Source organism: Ursus americanus, chromosome 22 (genome assembly GCF_024610735.1).
Source record: "Ursus americanus isolate L20-20 chromosome 22, mUrsAme1.1.p, whole genome shotgun sequence".
NCBI classification, from domain to species: Eukaryota; Metazoa; Chordata; class Mammalia; order Carnivora; family Ursidae; genus Ursus; species Ursus americanus.
Window position 1 is genome coordinate 16,990,651 of NC_142148.1, and position 24,309 is coordinate 17,014,959.

The 24,309-nt window shown below is 46.8% G+C and overlaps 1 protein-coding gene and 1 pseudogene across 1 annotated transcript in view; one reads left to right on the forward strand and one right to left on the reverse strand.

Moving 5' to 3' along the window:
- The window catches only part of PTPRT (protein tyrosine phosphatase receptor type T), a 776,661-nt gene that overhangs the window by 179,283 nt on the left and 573,069 nt on the right, over positions 1-24,309 (forward strand).
- Positions 9,337-10,140, reverse strand: LOC123796929 (transcription initiation factor TFIID subunit 9-like; annotated as a pseudogene).

Consider the following 24,309-nt stretch of genomic DNA (forward strand, 5'->3'; position numbering starts at 1 on the left):
GGGCAAGTCAAGGTCTCATCTGCTTTTGCATAGCTCCTTCAGGAAGATGTGGCATCTCCAGGGCCAACTCTTCCTCACATTCACTGTGACTTTGGATGAATTCCCTTCCTGTTTGAGACCGGCTTTTTGCTCTAGTGAGTGGAAGGAGTGAGGCTCGATGGTCTTTCAGCTTCCTTCCCCAAGAGCTGAGATCTCATGATTCTCTTTCTGAGAAATCAGTGATGCCTAGGTTGTACTGAGAAGAGCAGAGACCGGAGCGTCTGCTGGACTGTGAGGACACTGTTGCTGGGCCCACCGCACACAGCTCTCCCTGCACAGCCAAGACCACTTTTAGGTTGGGGTGGAGCAGTGGGTGTGATGGAAATGTGTCATTTGCCTCTCCACTTCCATTCATCCCATTTCTGGTAATAATTTCTCCTCTCCTCTCCTCTCCCCTTCCCATCCATTCCCTGTCCTGCCCTTCCCTTCCCTTTCTCGCTCTCTATTTTTGTTTTTTTTCTTACTCAGTAAGGGAATTTATTGGTGTATGGAAATGAGTAGTCAGAGAACAGGTCTCACAGGCTTCCAGCGTGGGCTGATTAAAGGCTCAAACAATGGTTCTATGCGTTCCAGCTTCTTGCTCTCTTCCTGTCTCTCCCTTTTATTTTTGGCTCTGCTTCCATCGTGTTTCCATTCTCTCTGGCCCCACGTGGTTAGATGAAGGTTGCAGCAGTGCTAATTCTACCTTTCTGTCTTGATGGGTGAGCAAACGACTTCTGATCGCCAGTGGACAGATCTGGGTCATGTGCCCACTCCCGAACTGTCCCTGAACTAGGGAGGTGGGAGCATGGATGTGCTGACTGAGTTCAAAGTGCACCGACCGATGCATTCAGCCCCACTGAACCGGGGCCCACTGCCAGAGCTGATGGCGGGTCAGATCGCAAACCATGTGGGCCGGCTGTGGGGAAGAGGTCTCCAAGAAAAATTCGGGACAGTGCCTAACCGGAAGCATTGTGAATTCCACTTGAGAAGCCAAAATAAAACTTGGGGTTGCCCTTCTCTGGGATGCTCAGGGAAATATAAATTGTGGTTGGCAGAGCCTTCGATGCTCTGACATGCCCATCAAGCCCCCAGCGTTGCCGCTGTGCTTCTCAGGGCCCTCGAATAAACATCGCCTTGCTCTCTCTCAGTCTCCATTCCCTCTGTTGTTTGATGGGGTTGGAACGGTGCGCTCCCATCTCTGCAGGGCTGTGTGTCTTTATCCTCCTGTTAAAGGGCTGAGGGTCATTACAGGACACAGGACAGTCCTCCCAAGGGGCCTGGAAGCCCTTCGTTCACGGAGACACCGCAGAGTGGATCTGCGGAGGGGTCCATGGGTTAGGGGAGCTCTCATCAGATCAAGAACAGAGACCACATGCAGGACTCTAGAAACAAAGGAGTTTTTACACCAGCCTCTTAAAGCTTTTCCAGTAAGGTGTGGCTCGCCTTCCTTGCAACCTTGGACTCCCCGCCGCTGCTTCACTGCGTTGATCCCTGGGGATGGTAATGGGAGCGATACACCGAGAAGATGAACAGCACTTCGTGAGTCCAGCAACATGAATACTTTCAAGACAGCTCAAGGAATGACTGCCAGAACAAGGCTGCGATCATTGAGTCACAAAGAGTGGAAGGCAAGGAAACTACGTTCAAAGCTCAGCGGCCCTCCAGAGGAGGGTGGGGGCGTCCTGAGGGGGTACCATGGGCTGGGACTGGTGGGGAACGAATGCAGTGGGCCGATGTGGGAGATGGGGGCCTCAGCACTGGTGGCTAGCATGAGGTGGCTACACAGGAAGTTCCGGGACTGGCGGAGGGTTGGGGCGGGGGGAGCCCCAGTGATGTGGAGCTGTGCACACACACTCCCGTTCCATCGTTGCCGCTTCGTAGCTCAGTGGCCTTGGGCATCGCTGCATCTCCGTGTGCACATCTGTAAAGTGGGGAGAAGATACTTCATTGTCTCTGGCCTGGACCCCTCACGTCCTTCCCTGCGGACCCCGCATTCTCTGGTCTTTGCAGGACTTTTCACTCGTACTCTTCCTCAGTCTTTGGGGACACAGCTTCAGAGCCGTGGATTCACCGTGGCCGGCCCCGGGCATGACTGTGGCTCCTGCCGTTTTCTACCCAAACCCCAGATCCTCTTGTTCCTTCTGGGGACTCTCTTCTCCCCATTGTCTTTGTTCCCTGAGCTCTGTGAGAGCGAGCAAGTTCTAGAGCCTCAACGAAAGGTAGTCTCTGAGCCTGAAATCTGGACTTTTGAAAGGGGTCCTGCTATTACACACGCCCTGACATTTTCTGAGTAATATCATTCAACATCCCACGGTAGCACCATCATGACTGACTAATCCAACAGTGTGTGGGTTACGAACGCCTCCTGTTACAGCAGCAACCTTTCCTGCCTCGTTCTCATTCTGGTTTGGATAATTTACCTTGCAGCTCCAGGATTTTCTCCAGAATGAGCACGGATGACTCACATTATTGCCCTAAAACCCCATGGAAATGTATCGCCGCTCGCTTCCTTCCCAGTGTGATAAATCTGATTATAACTTGTAGATGGCCACTCGTGGCTGTGCAGCGGCTTAAAATGCACTGAAAGATTCATTCAGCTAAATCGAAGTTGTCAGGTGGATTGCCGGAGGGACTTCTTGTTGCAGACACAAGTTGTGTTACGTTGGCAGTAGCCTTGTGGCGGCTCTCAAATTGCTGGTAGGAAATAAATCCATTAATCAGTGTGGACTGCCCCGACTCACGCTGCTAGGATGTGGGCTCCTTGAAGACACAGTGTATGTCTTAGTCCCTCACCTGCCTCTTAGTGTCTGGTGTAATAGGCCCTTGATAATTGATTCTTTTTTGTTTGTTTTTTTTCATTTTAACATTCACTTCTTAAAAAAAATAGAATTGCCAGTTATCACAGCTGGAAGTGACATCAGAGAGCCCCTCTTATAGTCCCTGGGTGTGAGTCCTGAGGCCCAGAGAGGGACTGTGATATCTCCCAGGTCACACAGCAAGACCCCATGAGAGAGCTGGACGTGAACCCTGGCTCCTGACGCCCAGCCCAGGCCTCTGGTTCTCTTTTGTGCTTTTCTTGGCAGCTCCTGTCAATGAAGGACGCTAGGAATTCCATTCGGGCTTTATTCTAGTGTTTTACAGTCTCTTCTGAGTAATAAGGTCGGCTTGTTTAATAAGTTCAGCTTCAAAGTAGGTCAGGGATTTTATTTCTGTGCATGGGCCATTAGCATTCTTAAGTGAGAACACATTTTTTTTTTTTTTAACTGAGAAAATATCTTTTCTGTAGATGAGATGTTCCTCGTCTGCCCGTTTCCTAAGCTGTGTCAGATCCTTTTATACCACAAAGCCTCAGGGAGGGCGCCCTCCAGGCTTCTCAGTGGAGACTGAGGCCAGATGGGAGGGACAGGGAGGGGAACCCCGTGAAGTCGGAGCCAGAAGGGCAAGGTGATTTCCAAAGCCTTCTCAAGCTAGAAATGAGGTTTGTGTTGTGTTGTGTTGGACTTAATTCTCTGGAAAAACACTAGTTTAGAGGGTTGAACGCGATGTCAAGAAATCTGACTCTCTTGTGACTCAGGCGCCTTCCCAGATCTGTTCCCCCAGTGGCCAAGGTGGTGGAAAGGAGTCAGGGTGTAGCTCTTACTGCTGTTTTCAGGGAGAAGGATCAGGGCGTGCCCAGGTGGGGAGCCGGGGAGGAGGAGAAGGGTGACATGACACCTCATCTATTTAGGGCTGCTCCTGAGGGTAATATCAATTTTACATTTTTAGCAATGACCTGAATTCTTCCATGAGCTCACTCCTTAGTCAATTGCCTTTAACCTAAATGGGGCTGGTAACACAGTAAAAGAAAAATGGTTTCTATTCACAATTCCTGTTTGAGGCACCGCGTTTGACACAGTGAAGGCCGCAGAACCATGACTGGCTGCATCCCTGCCTTGCAGTGACTCTGTTGAAGGGGAGAAAGGCACGGACATAAACAGGGAGAAATGCAGGGGATGGTAGGCTGGTTAGGCACCCGGCAGCATTTTCCACACACCCGTCTCTTCCGTGCTCCCTTTCACAATTTCTTTCCCTTATCTATTCTCTTATTTTAACACTTCTGCTTTAAAAATAAATAAATAAATAAATAAATAAATAAATAAATAAATAAATAAAATAAAACACTTGATCTTTCAAATGAAAATTCATATCATTATAATCATTATATTACTATAGTGAAAGGAAGTCTGATAGGTTTCTAATGCAAGCTGAAATACATCTTCGGCTGTTAAACTAATTTATGGATCAGCGCCCGCTGGTGTGCACCTGATTTAATCGCATGTGTACCACTGGCCTGTACCACACTTTGGAACATGTCAGGGAGCCTTTCCAAAGCAGGTGGAATGCTAGCAGGGCCTTGAAGGAGGGAGCTTTCTGAGCCAGTGCATGATGGCCATGGATAATCATAGCGATTCTGTGTAAATACACGGAGTGTCTCAGTACACAAGTAAGAGGTGGTGGCTTGGCCCCTTGGGACTATGCTTTTTACTGATCTTTAGGTAGTTGGCGAAGAAAACCTCAGGAGATTGGATTTCTCCACCGTCGGCCCCTTTCACTGGTTATATTTTGTGCATTAACACTACATGATTGTGAGTAAGTTGTTGGCTTACTCTATGCAGGGCTCTTTGTAAGCATTAGAACTCCTCCAGGCCAGGAGGAGACAGGTGAGGAAGGCCATTATTCATTCATTCATTCATTCATTCATTCATTCATTCATTCATTCATTCATGTGTTCATTCACTGCTGCCTCCAGTGCCTTGTCCCCAAGATTGGGGACTAGAAACACATATGAGATTACTAACTAAAGGGAAGGATGGTTGAGGAATCACCTGGGTGCTCTGCATAGTATGATTTTTCAGGAAGGTATTTTGGTGAATGAAATGAAAGATGTCGCCCAGTGGCTCTCAAATTTGGCTGGATGTTGGGAAAACCGGAAGTGTTAAAAAAATGCCAATACCTAGGGCTCACCCCAGTAATTTGGATCTGATGGGTAAAGGTTGGGAGCTGGACATCAGATGCTTTAGAACTTCTTCACATGGTTCTAATACACAGCAGTGTGCAAGCCACGGGTGCAACCACTAGAGATCTTTTTTTTTTTTTTTTTTTTTTTTTAAAGAGCAGCGTAGCCTAATCCAAAGGACCTTTAGTCAAATGGTACTTGGTGCTGTGTAGGAAACAGGCATGGCAGGATCCAGGCTGTTGGACATTTAGGTGTGGGTTCAGCCCAGCCCTCCCAGAGGGCTCCTGGGAGCTTCCAGCCCTCCCAGAGGGCTCCTGGGAGCTTCCAGCCCTGCAGAGACTTCCCATTTCTTAGAGGGGCTCATTTCATGCTCCTTGTCTGCAAAGGAACTGGTTAGTTTCGTTTTTGAATTGACTGTGAGACACCAAAATGCTCCCACATCAACCTTCTGGGCAGAACATCTGCCCAGATGTTTAGGGTCAGTCTTGAGTATATCTTAACTATTGGGAAACCTCATTGGGGTTTCCAATCAGGAACATGTAGAGTTATATTTCCTTTTCCTGAGGGGAATCACAGGTAGGAGAGGAAATGGTTGGGCCCATTTTAAGAGGACATTAAAGGCCTCCAAGCTGTGAAGAGCTCTATAGGAATGATGCACTTTGAGATCAATTCTTTTTTTTAAAAAAATGTTAATACCTTGGAGGATTGCTACATTAAACCTGTTTGTCCTTTGGTGTATGTGACTTCAATCAGATTGTTTTCCTGATTAAGATCTAGAAGAAGTTTTAGGCAAGGCTTTCTCTTTTTTTTTGAAGCTTTGTTATTACTTATATGTGTTTTTCTTCAATGAAAAATGATAGCAGTTTTGCTGAGACCATCAATGTGCCCTACTGAATAGGCCCAGGTATATCTTCGTAGCAGGGCACGCTTTCAAATTCACTTCTCATTTTATTGCGTACATGACTACAAAGGTGAGTTTTAAACCTTTTCCTTCATTTTCTACCACCACATTAAGAAATAAAGAGGCAGATTTTAAGGCTAAGCTTTTCTTAGTAAATGATGCTGTGTGTGCTGGAACATTTGAATGCATGTTTCCTTGGTGGAGACCCCTCTGTCCTGCCCTGTGGTTGTATCTGTGTTACACCGAGTGCCATCTATGCAAACACCCACCCAAAGCTTGTTGACGGTTTCTTCACCAGGTATCCTTTTTTGAAGTAATTGCAAATTAATGCCTTCATGGGTATCACTGTCGTATAATATATGGAATAAATAAAGAAATGGCTAGATGTTCATTCCCTTGTTTGCTTACCACTGCAAAATGAAAAGCACTGGGCTTACCAAGTATTCAAACATGTCTTTAAGCGCATTAAAATGTCTCCCTTGAGGGCATTCTTCAGTACAAGTCGGCTGCCTCCTTTTATTTTTATCTCAAATAGGTTCAGCCAAGTCCTCCCCAGTCTTCTGCTGGTTTGTGTACTGTAATTTCAAAGGTGATCCTGAACCTGATCTTGATGGAAGCTTGAAGCATCACGTGTGTGCATTTGTTTGTGCCTCTTTATATTAACTTGTAGCCAAGAGTTTTCCCTTCGTAGTCACAAAAACGTCTGGTAAAGTTCCTCCACGTTTTTAATTATTTATGGAATATGTATGCTGTATTAGTCACGTATTACGCCAAGAGGTGGTGGCTGAAACCAGCAAGGATTTATTGTCTCGAAGGCATGGGTTAGAGATCATGGTGCAGTGTCATGGGGTGATTCTGGCTTGGAGGCTGCAGTCATCTCGAGTCTAGTCCGCGGGAAGATCTGATCCCAAGTGCACACACTCACATGGCTGTTGGCAGCCTTCAGAAGATCCTCTGAAAAGAGGACTCCTGTGGCTATTGGCCTCAGAGCCTCATTAGCTATTGGTTGAAGATAGCATTTCTTTGGGAACGTGTGGCTCTCCATAAGCCAACTCACAACAACAGGGTAGATAGAGGAGGGGGAGGGAGGGAGGCAGGAAGAGAGAAGAGGCAGGAGGGAGAGGGAGGGAGAAGGAGAGGAAGAGGAGGAGAGAATGGGGAGAAGGGAAGGAGGGAGAGGGGAAGAGGGAGGGGAGGGAAGGGAAGGAGAGAGAGGGAGGGGAGGGAGTGGGGAGATGCACAGGGAGAGACAGGGACAGGGCAAGGAAGGTGGTAGTCTTTCTGTAACCTAATCTCAGAAGTACCAACATCATGTCACTTTGGCTATCTTCCTTTTGTTAGAAGTGAATAAGAGGTCTAGCTCATTTTCAAGGGGTCAGGTTACCCAGGAGCATAGATACCAGAGGAGTGAAGCATTGGGGGCCATTTTAGAGACTGCCCACAGCAATTGGGGTCTTCAGGCGTCACCAAAAAGTGATGGTCATTTGCAGATATGGTTCAGGATTTTTTGGTGCAAGGGATACTGAGTTTTAGCTCTTTACAGCTCTACAATAACAAAAGTCGCATATTAAGTATGTGAGTATATCTTATGTTTCCGAGATTGACAGCTGCTTAATGATGAAGCACGGAGTGAATTTGGGGTAACACTGCCATCTTCTTCCTTGTCCGATGAAGGGATTCTGAAGGACAGTGCCACGCTGGAGACAGGCCTCTCAGGTTATAGGTTCTGAATTTTACTGTCTTACATCTTTTTAATAGTTTTGAGCATATGCTTCCTATTTCCCATTTTTAAGCAACTATCCATCATCCTGATGGAAAACATAATTTTAAAAGTATTATGCCGCTGAAAAATAAATGAGGAGTGCCACTAAAACTTGCAAAACAAAACAGACATATTTTTTCAGCATTTCTGTGTTACTGAAAAATGCTCTATGGCAGGAAATAGAACCAAATACAGTTACATGTTTGCCAACTGAATGTTTGATTGAACACAATTTTGTCAGGAACCTGAACTGACTTGTGAGTACTGATGAATTTGAGTAGAGTAAAAAGTAAAAGAAAAATGCACATGGGCTTGACACCGAAGGCATGACTTATAACTGGGAAAATGGATAAACTGAAGCTTGTCAAAATGAAAACTTTTGCCCTGTGAAAGCTCCTACGAAGAGAATGAAAAGGCTACAGGCTACAGAGTGGCAGCAAATATTCACAAACCATGTATGTGACAAAGGACTAGTATCTAGACTATATAAAGAGTTCTTAAAACTCAATGCTCAGTAGCAGAACAACAGCAGCCAAACCAACCCATCGAACAAAAAAGAACAGTTCAATTAGAAAACAGGTAAATGTTCTGAGCAGACATTTCGCTGAAGAGGATATAGAGAGGGCAGATAAACACATGAGAAGATGTTTAATGTCAGTAGTCACTAGGGGGGTGCCGATGTAACACCGCAGTGGTGCATCACTACATACCAGAATGGCTAAAACAAAATGCTGGCACCACATCGTAGCGAGGATGTAGAGAGCCCGGATCACTCATTCATTGATGGGTACAAGATAGGGTAGCCCTCTGGAAAGCAGTTTGGCAGCTCCAGATTCCACGGGACCTGGCAGTTGCCCTCCTGGACATTGATTCCAGAGGAAGGAAAACTTAGAGTCACACAAAATCTGTATCATCATGATTGTTCATCGAAGCTTTGTTTTGTAGTAGCTAAAAGCTGAAACAGCCCAGATGTTTTTTTTTTTTTTTTTTTTTTACCAGGTGAATGGTTAAACTGTGGTACGTTGTACCGTGGAATCCGATCACTCAGCAATGAAAAAAAAAAAAAAAAAAGAATGAATTGTGGCTATGAGCAGTGACCTGGCTGTATCTTCAGGGAATGATGCTGAGTGAAAGAAGCCAATCCCCAGAGATTATTGTCATTTTGTACATGTCAGAATTTTAGAAATGGAGAATGGACTTGTGGTTCCCAGGGCTTGAGCATAGGGTGGGGGGAGTGAGGAGGGAGGTGGGTACAGTTATAAAAGAGCCACACGAGGGCTCCCTTTGGTGGTGGAAATGTGCCGTATCTTGACTTTGTCAGTGTCAACAGCCTGGTTGTGCTATTGCATGCTAGGTGATTTTTTTTTTTTTTTTTTGATGAATGACAACTTTATTTTTTACACTTAAAGTCTGATGAAAAACCATTGCTAATCCCATTAAAGAAAATCCAACATCTCAATTGGAAAGGATAACTATATTTACTCATTAAATATCATTTAAGTTTTCTACAACACAACTTGGAAGCATGCAGCATGCATATGTAATTTCAGTACGTGGACTCAAGACCAAGTGTACATGTTACAAGCACCAGGGCTAGATTACAAATTTTCTTCTTCTTCCCCTTTCCCCCTCCCCCTTCTTCTCTTCTTCCTCCTCCTACTCCTCCTCCCTCTCTCTCCCCCTCTTCCCCCCCCTTCCTGTTTTCAATGCATTTGATGATTCATTGGCAGTGTTTGGTGATGGCCACCATGTTGGTGATAATAAGCATGTGTTTGGCCCCAGTTTATATTGGATTAATCAGAACACTCTGAACTGTGATCTTGCAGAAATTGATGCTTTTACAGTTGGGGACTGTCGTGAGCATCTGTACTGTAAACCTTTGTCCTGTGAGGGACGCTGGAGTCCCTACTTCAGTTGACACAGATGCGGCTTGGGTTGGTGTGCCAAGTCGTGGAAGTACTTGGTCTGCTTGTAACTGAGCCAACACTTAACCACAGAGCTGTTATTCTTCCCACAGAAGTAGATGCCTTTTTTTTTTTTTTTTTTGGTAGACTTAAGTCTATAATTTGGAGCAGTCAAGCGGTATCTGTCAGGTGTTAACCTAGAACCTGAATATGGTTTGATTAATGGCGAAGGAGTTTGATTTCTTTGCCTTGCAATATGTAATAAAAAATCTCTCCGGGGAAGAGAGGTAGAAGACTGATGAGCTCGACCCTGGCCTGCCAATCACACATCATCTGCATCAACAGGAGCTTTCTTATCATGGCTTGAATAAATATTTGCATCATCTAGAATTGTGGTCACATATCAGAAGGCAAACTCCAACATCTGATTTATAACCTTTGGCTCATCCTCTGTAAGCCCTGTATCTTTGAGGCTCTGTGCATCTTTTGGCGTGCTCTTAGGAGAAGCCACTTGCCAGACTCCATGGCCAGATTTCTCAAGCTGAATCACCCACATTAATGTATTTCAGGCCTGATCTTGATGCAAGTTCTTTGCCTAGCATGGTTTTTCCAACCCCTGGTGTATCTGGGAGCAGGATATTTGGAAGCAACATGGTTCTCACCCTCGCATGATAGTTTTTTTTTTTTTTTTTTTTTTTTAAGATTTATTTAAGGTAGGGTTAGAGGGAAAGAGAGAGAGCTAGCAAGTGAGCAGTGGGGAGGGGCTGAGGGGGAGGGAGAAAGAATCTTAAGCAGACTCTGCACTGAGCGTGGAGCCTGACTCAGGACTTGATCTCATGACCCTGAGATCACAACCTGAGCCTAAACCAAGAGTCAGACGCTTAACTGACTGAGCCATCCAGGTACAACCCCTTACGCACGAAGTTATCATTGGGGAAGCTGAGTAAAAGATACATAGCATCTATTATTTCTTAGAATTGGTGTAAATCTATAATTATCTCAAAATAGTTTAATTAAAAAATTAACACTGGTGTTTAAAGTGGCAAACTGAGCTCTCAGCCCGAACCAGGGGGGCCTTTCTGGGCAGGGATGAGCAATCCCTCTTCTGGGGTGGCGTGGTCTGTTCAAGACTTCTTACACTGCTGGGTGTTCTGATAATACCAAGCTACCAATTCTTACAACTCCTCTCTACTCTCAAAATACTCTTCACTCCAAGCTTTCATGGGGGAAAAAAAAATCAGGTTGCCTGACAGCAGAAGAGGATTCTTCTGACTTTTGCGTTGACTCATTCGTTTAACACATACTTAGGAAGCATTTACTGTGTGCCAAGGATCAAGGCAGGTGCTCTGACTAAGATAGTGAAACATATGCAAGTGGTCTCTGCCCTCGTGATGTTTACATTCTCGTGCAGAAGACCAGCGTGGACGGTCGCGCACAGTGTAACTGCCCTAAAGCAGCATATCTGAGAGCTTTCGAGGAGGTCGGGAAGTAAGGCTTGAGCTGAGCTGTGGAGAGTGAACTCAGTAAAGCTGGGAGAAGAGGAAGCAGTGTGGGCAAAGGCCCTGAGGTAGAAAGGATCTCAGCATGTTAGGAATATTTGGAAAGCAGACCTGTGTGTCTGGAGCCTGTGAGCAAGAGGGGCAGTGGCAGGAGAGGAGGCTGAAGAGGCCAGCGGGACGGGGGGGTGGGGGCATCCCTCATGGTGTTTGAGGCCCCATAATGGAATGCAGTCGTTACCTTAGGAAGTCAGGGTAAGATGGGCCGCAGGGTGGAGAATAGATCTGAAGAGGGTAGTACTAGAAGCAGCGTTAGGAAGGCTTATGCATATTGTGCAAATGGGTGATTTAAAGCTCTCTCCTCTTTTGTTGATTGAAATCTGACAGCACGGCAAAGTACATTGACTTTAATATATGAAAGTATGTTAAACTCACGTTTGATTTTCATCATAATTTGAGATTCTTTGGGATTTTTTTTCCATACACATTCATAGAGTCTATGAATAATGAGAGCATTATTAATTCCTTCCCATTCCTAGTGTCTTTTATGTCTTTTTCTTGCCCCATTGCAGTGGCTCAAGCATCCAGTAAAACCGGGGAGATTAGCGGGAAAGCGTTCAGTATTTTACAGTTCATTGTGATATGAGACTATGTTTTGGATGCTTGTTCTTAGATGAAAGAACTTGCCCTTCTATTTGTTAAAAGTTTAATCGTGGATAGATACCGACTTGTGTCAAATGCTTCCTTGATATCTCTTGACATTGTTGCATGATTTTTATCTTTCAGTCTGTTAATATGATGAGTTATACTGATTAATTTTCTAATATTAAGCTGATCTTGTATTCCTGGAATAAACCCAGTGTGGTCACGATAAATTACTCATTTTATGCATCCCTGGATTTGGTTTGCTAATATAATGTGTAGGCTTTTTATATCTCTGTTTCTGAGAGAGATTGGCCTGGAAGTTTCTTTTCTTGTGATATCCTTGTAAGGTCTTGGCGTGACAGTTATCCTAGGCTTGTCAAATGAGTTTGGAAGTATTTCTTCTGTATTCTGTGAAAGAATTTGTGTAAAGGTGGTGTTCCCTTGAAACCTTTTATGCATGTAAAAATTCAAGGTTCTTTTACCTTCTCTCTTCAAGTAGAATTTTGTCCCAGGAAGGCGTTCTGTCTAAAAACTGTGTCACTTTGTAGATCGCCTGAGGTTGCTCTGTATTTCTTTGGGTTAACCTCTGTCTCTGCTTAAGAAGTACAGGACAAAGGTGTTAGTAACATCTAGAATAGTGCCTGAAATGTGATACCCGGTAAATATGCCCTCTTTTCTCCTTTCATGTTCTCTCCCTGCCATAGATGTACCAAGGTTGTCGTGGCCCACGGTGGGTGCCAACATGAAGCCACTCATCCTGTCCTCAGGGCCCATCGTCCATCTGCTTGAGTCGGAATTATGGCCTCTGGTCTATGAGGCCACCGTGGCCCATGGTCTGTGGGACCTTGCTGTGTTCTCTTGTTCCAGAGTCCTTTCCCAGAGGGCTGCTGTGTAGGCCTGCTCACGCTAGCTCCGTCTTCGTGCTGAATGTGGCAGAACGCAGAGGCAGCCCTAGTGGAGGTGGGGGTGGGGGGTCGGAAGAGGCCACTTTTTCAGATCCTTTCTCTAAAGGGGGCATTCACCTCTTAAACTCTCCCCGCAAACTGAGCAGGCTGTTGTGGGTAAACCTCTTAATCCATCTGGACACCTTTTCCTGACACCTGAGAGCAGTCGATCCTCGTAGTCACTTGGGCCCTGTGAGCCGCTTAGAGCCGAATCCCTCCTCTCCCCGCTCCCACCCTGCACACAGGAATATGCCCAGAGGAGAAATTTGCAAAATAACAATATCTCTAAAGCCCCAGCCCCCTTCCTTTGCTCTCTCACTGTGGCTGGTAGCATAGCAACTGACTGAGCTGCCTGGACTCATGTTGCTCTGAATTGCCTCTTTCTCTGCTCCCTTCCCCCCCACCACCCCACTTTCCCTCTCCTCTCGCTCTTCTCAGACATGTTCTGTGAAGACGGCTGCCATGTTTCCCCCTGGTGCTCGTTGAGTGTGCGTTGCCCGTCCTGGTGGGAGATTAGCGGCTCTCTCGTGCAGAAAGCTAAAATTGATTTTCATCGCATGTGCTACACGAGCCCCAGATGCCCAGAGAGGAGATGGTGCGAGGCTTGAGAAATGGTGCAATGACCCTTCACGGAGGGGCTGAGGAGGGACAAGTGCGGTAGGCCATGAGGGATGTGAGAAGGGAATAACTCACATTCACTTGGGGCCCGTCATGTTACAGATATTTGCATTTGGTCTTCACCGGGACCCAGTGAGATAGGATCCGTTACCCTGGTTTTACACATGAAGAAACTGAGGTTCAGGGGAATTAATTAGATTGTCCAAAGTTGGAAAAATAAGTGAGAGAGGTTATAAGCCAAACTGTCTGACTGCCCATTGTAAGGGAAAATGAATATGAAAATGCGAAGGGATGGAGTCCAGAGTGCTGGGCCTTGTGTACAGAAGCCAGTAGAGTGCCCTGGGATGCTGGGCAGGGCGCCTGAAACGGACAGCACGTACATGGACCACGCAGGCATTGTGGAGGTCAGGGAAAGACTGTGGCTTCACAGGTGTGCTGTACCCAGCACTCACCTGGCCTGTTGGATCCTAGTCTCCCACTTGTACTGATCCAAGTACTGGTCCCTTTCCTGCCCCTTCGACCCAATCAGAGACCGAATTCTGGCCAGTATCCTAAACCAGTGTCTAGTCCTCTGTCTCTCCAGCCCCATGGCCATTACCCTGGCCCAGACATCCAACAGCTCCTTCTCCGTGGTGGACATGATGCCTCCTGACTCTGAGGTCTCTCCTTCAGACCCGTTCTTCACCTAGCACTCAGGAATCCAGAAAGAACAGGTGTCTGCATCACACCACCCCCTACAAAGCCTCAGGCCGAAGCCCCGGCTCCTCAGAAAGACCCTTCCTTCTCTGGTCCTGTTAACTTCTCCAGTTGCCTTTTGGCCCTTCCCCTCTGCCATGCGCATTCCAGCAGGCTGTGCCATTCCGGAGCGACCCAGTCTCTCCTCGTCTCTGTGCGGACACCTCCTCCCCAGCTGCTAGTTAGACTCTCTTCTTCTTTCATGACTTCATGATTTGATTTCTCCGGGATGCCTTCCCTCATTTCCTCCATCTGATTGCCTCCTCAGAGTACTTCCCTAGGGCTGCCGTAACTAATTACCACAGACTCAGTGGCTTAAAACGTAAAAATTCATTATCTTACGAGCATGGATGTCCGAAGTCTAGTGTGGGGCAGCAGGGCTGCACTCCGGCTCCAGGGGAACGTCTGTTCCCTTGCCCTCCGCAGTTTGTAGAAGCTGCTGATCTTCCTTACTGGTGGCCCCTTTCTCTGTGTTCAAAACTAGCTGTGCCGCGTCTTTCAGCCCCTCTGTCTCTGATTCGTTCACTTATATGGATTCTTCCGATTACATTGGGTCTGCCTCGGTCGTCCAGGATACCCTCCCCACTCACGACTTCATCATTTCTTCAGAGTCATTTTTGCCATGTCAAGTTCTGGCGATGAGCGCGCGGACATCTCTCGAGGGCCGCTGTTCTGTGTAGCACATTCTTCTGTGTGTCCCCCAGATCCTGGACTGCCGCCGTCCCGGTCTTTCTCACGGTATTCTGCAGCTTATTGATTCCCGCCTCTGTTTCACTCCCTCACCTCTTAGGTTCATTCGGGGTAGAGACAGAGATTAGCTTTGACTCCCTATCTTCAGAACATAGAACCAGCCCTCATACTTGTTCATTGAACAAGAAAACCTCTCTTGCTGGCCCTTGGCTGCCTGTCTCACTCTCTGGCTGGGGGCGGTTCAGTGCCTTGGTTAGACTCGCAGAGCAGAGCAAGCCATCCCAGATATCCCAGCGCCGCCGGGTCCTAGCTGCATGACCTTGGACAGGATTCTCAACTTCTGTGCCTTCGTTTCCTCACATGTGGAGTAGAGATAATTATAAGATCTTCTGTCAGTTAGGATCTAGGAAGGAAATCCCAAACCATAGTAGGTACTTCAGACAGAGAGGTGTTTTATTGTTTTTAAGATTGTATTTATTTATTTGACAGAGAAAGAGCATGTGCACAAGCAGGGGGAGTGGCAGGCTCCCTGCTGAGCAAGGAGCCCGATGTGGGGCTGGATCCCAGGACCCTGGGATCATGACCTGAGCCAAAGGCAGATGCCTAACCAACTGAGCCACCCAGGTGCCCCAGACAGAGTTTTCTTGAAGGGACTTACACAGGTGTCGGGAGGTTGCCAAAGCGAACGTGGGACACTAAGGTAGCCAGGAATTGCAGGAAGCATCTATCACACGTAGGGCTGTGGTCACACGAGGGAATTGGGAGTGTGGAGGAGGGACCCAGCTGGGCGATGTGGGGCCCTCTGAAGAGGGAGACCACAGACAGGAGGTGTTCTTATCATCCCCATTTTACAGATGAGGCAGCTGAGTCACAGAGAAGTTGAAAACTTGCTCTGGTTTTCCTAATCTCTTACTTTGGATTTCTCCAAAAACAGGCTCTGAGACAATGGTTTGCAAGTGGTTTGTTTGGAAATCGAAGAAAACACTGGCAAAGGGGAGGGGCAACTTCTGCAGGGGCAGATGGGAGATTTCAGAGCATCTTCTTCTCTCTTCCGCCTTGCTGGTCTCCACAGAGAGCCTCCACGGGTAGGACTGAGCCAAGGGCATCTCCAGCGCAGTTTGTAGAATCCATGCCCTGGAATCACAGAGCCATTTCTAACAGGGTGAGCTTGGAAGCAGAGGACCATCACGTTCCTTTGGTTTCCTCGTCTGTAAACTGGATACTATGATAGCGCTTACTTCAGGGTGTGCTAGGAGGAGTAAGAGTCCGCATGCGTAAATCCTGGAGTAGAGCCGGCACGTGGTGCCGAGAGAGTATTTGCCCTTGTTCCTTGCCCTTGCTGCATCCTGCAGGTGTGACAGATGGGGCATCTCTGGAACTCCGAGATTCAAACCAGCTAAGGCCTGAGTTCCTTCCATCCAGTTCTCCAGAGCCAGCCTGCTGGGCAGGGGAGGTGGGGGAGGCAGACAGTGTCTGTTCATGGACCTGTTCGTCTTGTGCTGTTCCAGAACAAGATGCTTCTGCAGGTGGCCTCAGATTCTGAAGGCTTGGAATCCTGGCTCTCCTAGCCCCCCTCCCTGAGGGGGGATAGACTCCTGATTCATACTTTCTTAGGACTCTTGATTAGCAGGCAAGGAAAGAAAGGCTCTTCTAGAATGATTACTCTGTTCTTAATTTTGGGAAGTGGCCCAGCAAAGAGTAATCTCAAAAATATCGAGGCGCTGGGGGAGAAAGAGGAGCCAGGAGCAGACAGAGTGTTACAGATCATGAAATCTCGCCTGGTGCTGAGTCGTTACTGAATTATGCATTTTTTTAAATGACTTCATTGGTTGCAACATGACTGTGTTAAGTAGACCAAGGCTGAGCTCTTAAATGTATTTGCTTGTGGAAATGTTGGCAGGAGTATCCTCTGACATTACTGTGGCCCCTCTTCATCCTGACACAGGAAAGGGAGTGCATTTAATAGAATCTTTGTGTCTCTCTATGGGGGGAACAAAATGAGGGCACCAGCTAGGTTTCCCACCAACTGCTGGTTGGGAGGATGGACACAATCGTCTACCCAGTGCACCCGAGATGTGCTCGGACTGTTCTGAGATGGTCGACTCTACTGCCTCATGGGACCCTCATGGCAAACCCACATGAGGGAGGGGTTCTTATCATCCCCATTTTACAGATGAGGAAACTGAGTCACAGAGAAGTTGAATAACTTGCTAATCTTCCTAATCTCTTACTTTGGATTTCTCCAAAAACAGGCCCTGAGACAATGGTTTGCAAGTAGTTTGTTCGGAAATTGGAGAGAACACTGGCAAAGGGGAGGGGCAGTGAGGCGGGAAAGGCAGGCAGGCTTCTTCTCCTAAAGGGCGTGTGAATGAGCTGGTAGTTCTGGGGGGCATCTGATCCTGAGTTCCACTAGAGATCCTTTAAAAGACTAAGTAGAGCAGGCCCATTGTCCCACCGAGGGCCAAGGAAGCGGGGCTGTTTTCCAGCAGCTCCTATTCCTCATTGGGAAAGAGTTGTTGCCAGGAATGGTAATAGCCTGGCCTGCGCCGTCTGCCCTACGGTGGGGCCATCAAACTCTAGCAGCTGTAGAAAGCTTCTGGGTGCTGGAGGTTGGAAGTCTCAGTGCATGGCAGGATTACCCGCTGAAGTGACAAGTGTCAGGTACCACCACAATCTGCAGCAGATGGACAGAAGATAGCTCAGCTGTAGGGAGAAATTGCTTAGAATCCTAAGAACCGAAAATACTTGTGCCAGAAGAAGGGAGAGAAAATGTCCATGGATGGTCCATGTCTTCAAATAGCACCCACGGGAGGAAATGGGGTGCTGTGACTCCAGGATCAGGCTCAGCACTGAGTAGGCCCTGCGATGGGGTTTGGGCATCCAGGCAAAAATGGCTTGGCCTTTGCTCTTGAGACAGACCCACCAGCAAGTCGTCTCCATGTAACTGCACAAGTTCTGTGATGAATTTGTGTCCAGGGAGCCCCAAGGCACCTGTCCACTCCAGGGATGCTGTTGGTTGCGCAATCCACGTCTCCTTCCCCTGCCTGGTGCCCCCATCCCCTCGTTGCCAGGAGTGTGGCTGCTGAAGGCTCCCAGTTGCCCCTGCTACTGGACTGAATATGGATTGTTACCCCCTCAATTCATGTTTTTCCCCCCGAGCCTCAGAACGTGACTATGTTTGGAAATAAGGAGGGTCTTTGCAGATGTAACTTATTCAGTTAAAGTGAGGTCCTACCGGAGAAGGGTGGGTGCTTATGCAGTGTGATCGGAGTCCTTATCAGAAGAGGGAAATTGGGACCTAGAGACACAGACACACTGCGGAGAAGGCTGTGTGAAGACAGAGGCAGACATCGGAGTGATACGTCGATGATCCAGGGAAGATGAACGCCTGCTGGCAAGCATCAGAAGGTAGAAGAGGAAGGAAGGATTCTTTCCTGGAGGCTTCGGAGGGAACATGTCCCTGTTGGCACCTCGATTTCAGACTTCTCACTTCTAGAACTGTGAGGCAATAGAGTTCTGTTGCTCTAAGTCACCCAGTTTGCAGTGCCTAGTTATGGAAGTCTTAGGAAACCACTACAGTCTTCCTGGGGTAACTGTCCTCAGCCACGTGGACACTGCTTGGCTGAGGGGCAAGGCCTGCACCCCTAGAGCAGCCTCTAGCCAAAGGATGACACAGGATACAGATGACTGACGACACCCTTGCTTCGCTGGGGGGCAGGCCAGGTGGTGCAGTCTGTGCTCCAGAGCTCCGTTGGGAGCAGGCTGATGGAGTCTGCAACCCAGACCACATCCATGTTTGGCTTCCTGAGCTTTCCCCTGCCATTCCTCCTTCTCAGTCACTTGCACAGAATCCTGGTCTCAAGCTTTGTGTCTCGGGACCCTGGGCTGAGATACCCACAGAGCATAGAGAACACAGGCTTGAGGTGAGATCCAGAAGGGCATCCCAGAAGAGAACTGACCCTCGAAGGACAATAAAAAGTGAGGCGCCTGGAGAAGGGGAAGAGCGAGAGACTATTCCAGAGAAATTGTGTGTGTCCATTAGACCAATCCTTTCAGTATCTCAGTTCCCCCATCCTAGAGTCGTGATTTTGATTCATCCCAAGGTGGACAGGGGTCTGTCTTCAAGTAATTTCTTCTCTAAGGAAGGGCAAGTAGACATTATATTTCCTGCATTTTTTCAGAGTCTGAGAGTGTCTTTCTGTTAGTCATGCAAATGCACCACAGTTCAGCTGACTGTAAAATTCTTGGCCCATGAAAATCCTCTTAAAACCTTGTGTGTGTGTTTTATTATTAGGGTTAGGAGGCACTCCCCCCCCCCACCACCATAAAGCTGCCTGGGCCCTCAGTCCTGGCTTCTTGAATTACTAGTTGTTCAACATGAGGCAACTTACTAGTCGTTGAACATTACTGATTGTTCAACATTGGCTAAGTTACTTACTCTGCATTTCTTTCTTCTTCTTTTTTCTTCTAAAGATTTTATTTATTAAAGCATGCATGAGTCGGGAGAGGGACAGAGGGAGTGGGAGAAGCAGACTCCCCACTGAGCAGGGAGCCTAATGTGTGGCTGGATCCCAGGTCTCCAGGATCGTGATCTGAGCCAAAGACAGGTGCTTAACCGACTAAACCACCCAGGCACCCCCCCCCCTCTTCTTTTAAACTGCGAATCGTAATAGTTTCTACCCCCGGTGTTGCTGTTACGATTAAACAAGTTAATACTCTAAGTCACTGAGAACAGTGACAGGTGCATACAATTTTGCAATACGTCTTCGCTGCCACTGCCATCATTTGGGGTTATTATTACTGTTTTCATCAACTTCACCATTACGTCACAGTGTTTCAAATTGAAATGCTGAAGTCTGAGAACTGATTGCTTAGTCTTTTTTTGTTTCGATGGAGATCTGTTTTTAAAACTCCAGATACTTGTGGGAACGTTCCTTGTCTTGTATTTCAAAATATTACCAGTTGTGCTTAATTTTGAGTCTCATCATTGATTATGCCTGAAGCCCACCATGTTCTTCATCCTCTGCAAACTCAGATCTTCATTTATTTCAAAGAAATTGTCTTTGTTGTGTCTTTGATTATTGTTCCCTTCTGCTTATTTGATGTCTTCTCCCCAACCACTTGAAGCCCTTAGCATGAATATCCACTCCCTGTTCTCTGTAACGCTCTCCTTCTTGCTCTCTTTCGTCTCTTCTTTGCAACCCCAACTTCTTATTTTGGGAAAACTTACCAAAATTTATCTTTTGAATAAGACATCCAATATTTATTGACCATCAACTCTCTGTTAGGCTGGGGCACAAAGACTATTTCTGGTGGGCCTGCACTGGTAAATCAGTGCTGTGTCGACTTGGGATTTCTGCTCAGGGACCTCATGGGTCCATGCCAGGGAGGGAGAAGGTGGGGTCTCCTGTTGACAAGTCACAGTCAAGGTAGAGTCAGTCAACGTATGCACATGGCATCCCTATAGTCCTTGGTAGAAACTTCAGATACTTTTCTAATTAGAATTGTAAAACAATCTTTCATTCGGAAGATGAAAAAGTGGAGAGCCTCAGAGATCGTGTGGTTTGTCCAGGGTCACAGAGCTGGTTAGTGGTAAAGGCGGGCAAAGAGAGATTTGGACCCTGACTCCAAGCTAGTTTTCCCTTTTCCTTTTTGATCCTTAAGTCATTATTTTATGAAACAGTCTTGCATACTGGTTAGTAGAATATCTAATGAGTATGATGCTTTGAGCATCCACTGTGTGCCTAGACCTGTGGTCATGCAGCTGAGTAGCCATGACGCAGAATTGAAAAGAAAAATGGGTCTGGTTTGGTTAAAAGTAAAAGCAAACAAACCGAGGGCTTCGGCGGGGGGGGGGGGGGGGGATGGGATTGGGATAGGCTGGTGATGGGTATTAAGGAGGGCACATATTGCATAGTGCACTGGGTGTTATATGCAAATAATGAATCATGGAACATTGCATAAAAACGGGATGTACTGTATGGTGACTAATATAACAAAATAAAAATTATAAAAAAAATAAAAAATAAAAATAAAAGGAAAGATGCTCTAATCGAGAAAAATGACATGTGCTAACCTGTGGCAGTAGGAATGATTAAATAGCATGAGGGTCTGTGTGTCTGTTGGTGGGTGGGGTAGGGGCATTCCCACAGACTCTCATGGGTCAGTAAATAGCAATGCAATTAGAAAGGTGATCAGATAGGGGCGGAGGGTGGTGGAAAGTGTCAGAGGCCAGGTTCCATCCACCTAAAACATGTCGAGGCTCACTTCATGTCTTAGCAACTTTTAGTTTTTCTCAAAAGGTTTGATTTCTGTCTAGAGCAGACAATACATACGCACAAAGCTTGCTCTCTAGCTATTTGAAGCACTTTTGCTCTCTGTCGGAATTTCTGGGGAGTCAAACTGTTACAAGCGCTCACAGCAGGAAAAAGAAAGACAGAATTGGTCTGGAGATTGCTGCCTGAGGACGAGGCGGAATTACATTAAGGGGTCACCTCACCACCTACATGTTGAAGGAGAGCCTAGGCAGGTCTGGGGCGGCTGCTGCCCAGTACTCGTATGTGGATGGCTCACAGAGGCTTGTCCTTGAAGTGCTTTGATGCCCGGTTGGGAGGGGCCGGTGCCATCTCTCAGCTCAGCTCCCTGAAGGCCAGGCTTTCTCCCTCTGGATTTGGTTCCAGACTTTGTCGGCGGAGAGTGCCATCAAATGAAACATTTATTCCTGGTTTTGCACAGTTGATGGTGCAGGGTCAAGTAGAAAGAGGCGGGTGGTGGTTTCATATGTGGAAACGCTCATGGATGAGAGCTGGTGTGTGTAGGAACAACCTCTTCTTAGGAAAAAAATAGTAGGAATTCTAGCATCTAATGATGCTGATAGAATTATTTGGAGATAAATGATATGGAATTAAAAGCTCATTCCCTCCAGAGAGTCTGGGGTTCAGCTCCAGGTAAAATTTACTGGCGTTCTTCCCACCTGCTGGGTCACAGACAAACCGTATTTTTGTTTGTTTCTTTAATGTCCTTAAACATAGCATTTACATATAGCAAAATACCTTTCTTTGATGCGTACAGCTTCATGAGTCTTACACAACCCTAATCAAGATGCAGAAAATTTTTATTATCCTAGAAAGTTTTCTCAAGTCCCCTTCCAGAGGTAACACTGTTCTGATTTTTATTATTTAATCACCCAGATGAATATGTAGTACATTTCAGCACTCCGAGAAAGTTCTTTTGTGCCTTATCCCCATAAGGACCTGCTCCCATAGGTAACTGTAATTTTGACCTTCATCACCACGGTCAATTTTGCCTCTTCTTGAACTTTTCATATAAATGGAATCCGCATGCATTTTTCTCTTCTTCTTTTGCGTAACATAATTTTGGGATTCACCCGTGTCGCGTGGGTTAATAGTTTGTTCCTTTTTCCTTGCTGTACGGTATTCCTTTGTATGGATGCACATCGTTTGGTCGATCCATAAACACACACCTGGGCCTGGCTCATTCTCCAGTTCCTCCTTCTCATCAGCTTCCGAATTACCTTCTTTTCTTCTTACTCCTCTTTCTCTCGGTGCTTGAGTGAAAGCTAAATGGGAGCCGCTGGCAGAAGATTGCGTCTGTTTTGTTTACTGCTGAATCCTCGGTGCTCAGAACAGCGTGTGGCGGATAGCAGGTGCTCAGTGTTTGCAGAATGAGTGAACTAATGAACGTTCTGAACACCTCGTTTTAACTGTTTACCAGTCTGGCCCAGTGTAGCCCCTTCTCCAGCATCTCCGAGCTACAGGACCACCAAAGGCATTCTCTCTTTGTTCACAATCTTAACATGAGTCGCAGGCCCATGGGTCACAAGCTCTCTCTGCAAGAGCTTCCCTAACCTCTAAACCAGGGTAGGTCCCTTCATGGGCCTCTTAACTGTCTCTGCCACCCCCATCATGACCTTCATTCCACTTTATTGTCATTGCTGCTCTGACTATACCTTACCCTCTCATTCCGTGCGTCCAGAGAGCCCGCGTTTCTCTGCCATTAAAGTCCACATGCTCAGCACTCTGTCATGTGAGAAGCAGAGAGTACGTACTAGTTGGGGTTTCTTTTCACAGGGAGTTCTATCAGGTTGTTCATCTCAAGATGGTGACAGTTAGACAAAGCCCTTCGTGAAGAGGAGGATGAATATGAAAACATAGCCTCTGCTATGGACTGAATGATTGTGTGCCCCTCCCTTTCCGAAGTCATATGTTGAAGTCTTTTTTTTTTTTTTTTTTAAGATTTTATTTATTTATTCGACAGAGATAGAGACAGCCAGCGAGAGAGGGAACACAAGCAGGGGGAGTGGGAGAGGAAGAAGCAGGCTCATAGCAGAAGGGCCTGATGTGGGGCTCGATCCCAGATCGCCGGGATCACGCCCTGAGCCGAAGGCAGACGCTCAACCGCTGTGCCACCCAGGCGCCCCCATATGTTGAAGTCTTAACCCTGGATGTGATGGTATTAGGAGGTGGGGGGGGGGAGTGGTCTTTGGGAGATTATTAGGTTTAGATGAGGTCATGCAAGTGGAGCTCCCATTATGGGATTAGTGCCCTTATAAGAGGAGGACGAGACCAGAGATCTTTCTTTCTCTATTATGGGAGCACATAGCAAGAAGGAGACAGTCTGCAAAGCTAGAAGAGGGTTTTCACCAAGAACTGAGTTGGCAGGTAACCTTGATCTTGGATTTCTTAGCCTCCAGAGCTGTAAGAAGTAAATGCCTGTTGTTTAAGCCCCGCAGTCTATGGTGTTTCGTTATAGCAACGGAAACTACGAAGACAGCCTTTGAAGAAGATTTCTACTTAGGATAGAGCATTTCATGGGTGAGGTCATGTCTTAATCCATTAGATATTTTAGCCCAAATGTGAGATCTGTGAATGTGTTGGGTGGGTCATGGCCATGAGGGCCTACACATTTACTTTGCATCGTCCCATGGAAATCTCACGTGTTTATTTTCACCCGGATGTTTAGGACCATGGGAGCCTGGAAGTGCTAGATCTGTGAACCTAACATCAAGTTACATTTTCTTACATGATTATACTCTCAACTTCTAGCCCCTGCAACAAAGGGTGGCTTTGGGGTCCCAGAGAATTGCAGGCTTTTATGGGCATGTGGTCTGTCAGCAGGATCTCTGTGCTTTTCCTTTATTCTCAACATAGCCTCTTCAAGGGTTGATGCTTAGGCTTCAGAAGGGTCGGTGAATGCCTGAAATGGTGAGCATAAGTCTCAGTAATAGGCTTTATGTGCATTTGCCTGGGAAGAGAAGCTGGAGTTTCTCACCAGATCTTTACATTGGCCTATGCATCCTCAAAAGTTAAAAACTACTAGGAAAGACACCCTTGGATGATCTTTCTGGCTAATTACTTAAACATCTGAAGTACAAGAAGAAAAAGGGAGGAGCCAGAATGCTGCTTGGGCCCTGAGTTCTGATGCCCTGCCCCCCACATCCCCCTAGTTAACAGGCCATGAGCCCTCCAGGGCCTTGGTTTCCTTTCTGAAGACCCTGGCTGTTGGATTAGATGGCCTCCTTGATTTCTTGCATTGTCTGGTTGAACAGTTCATGTCAAAGAGGAGAACTGACAAACA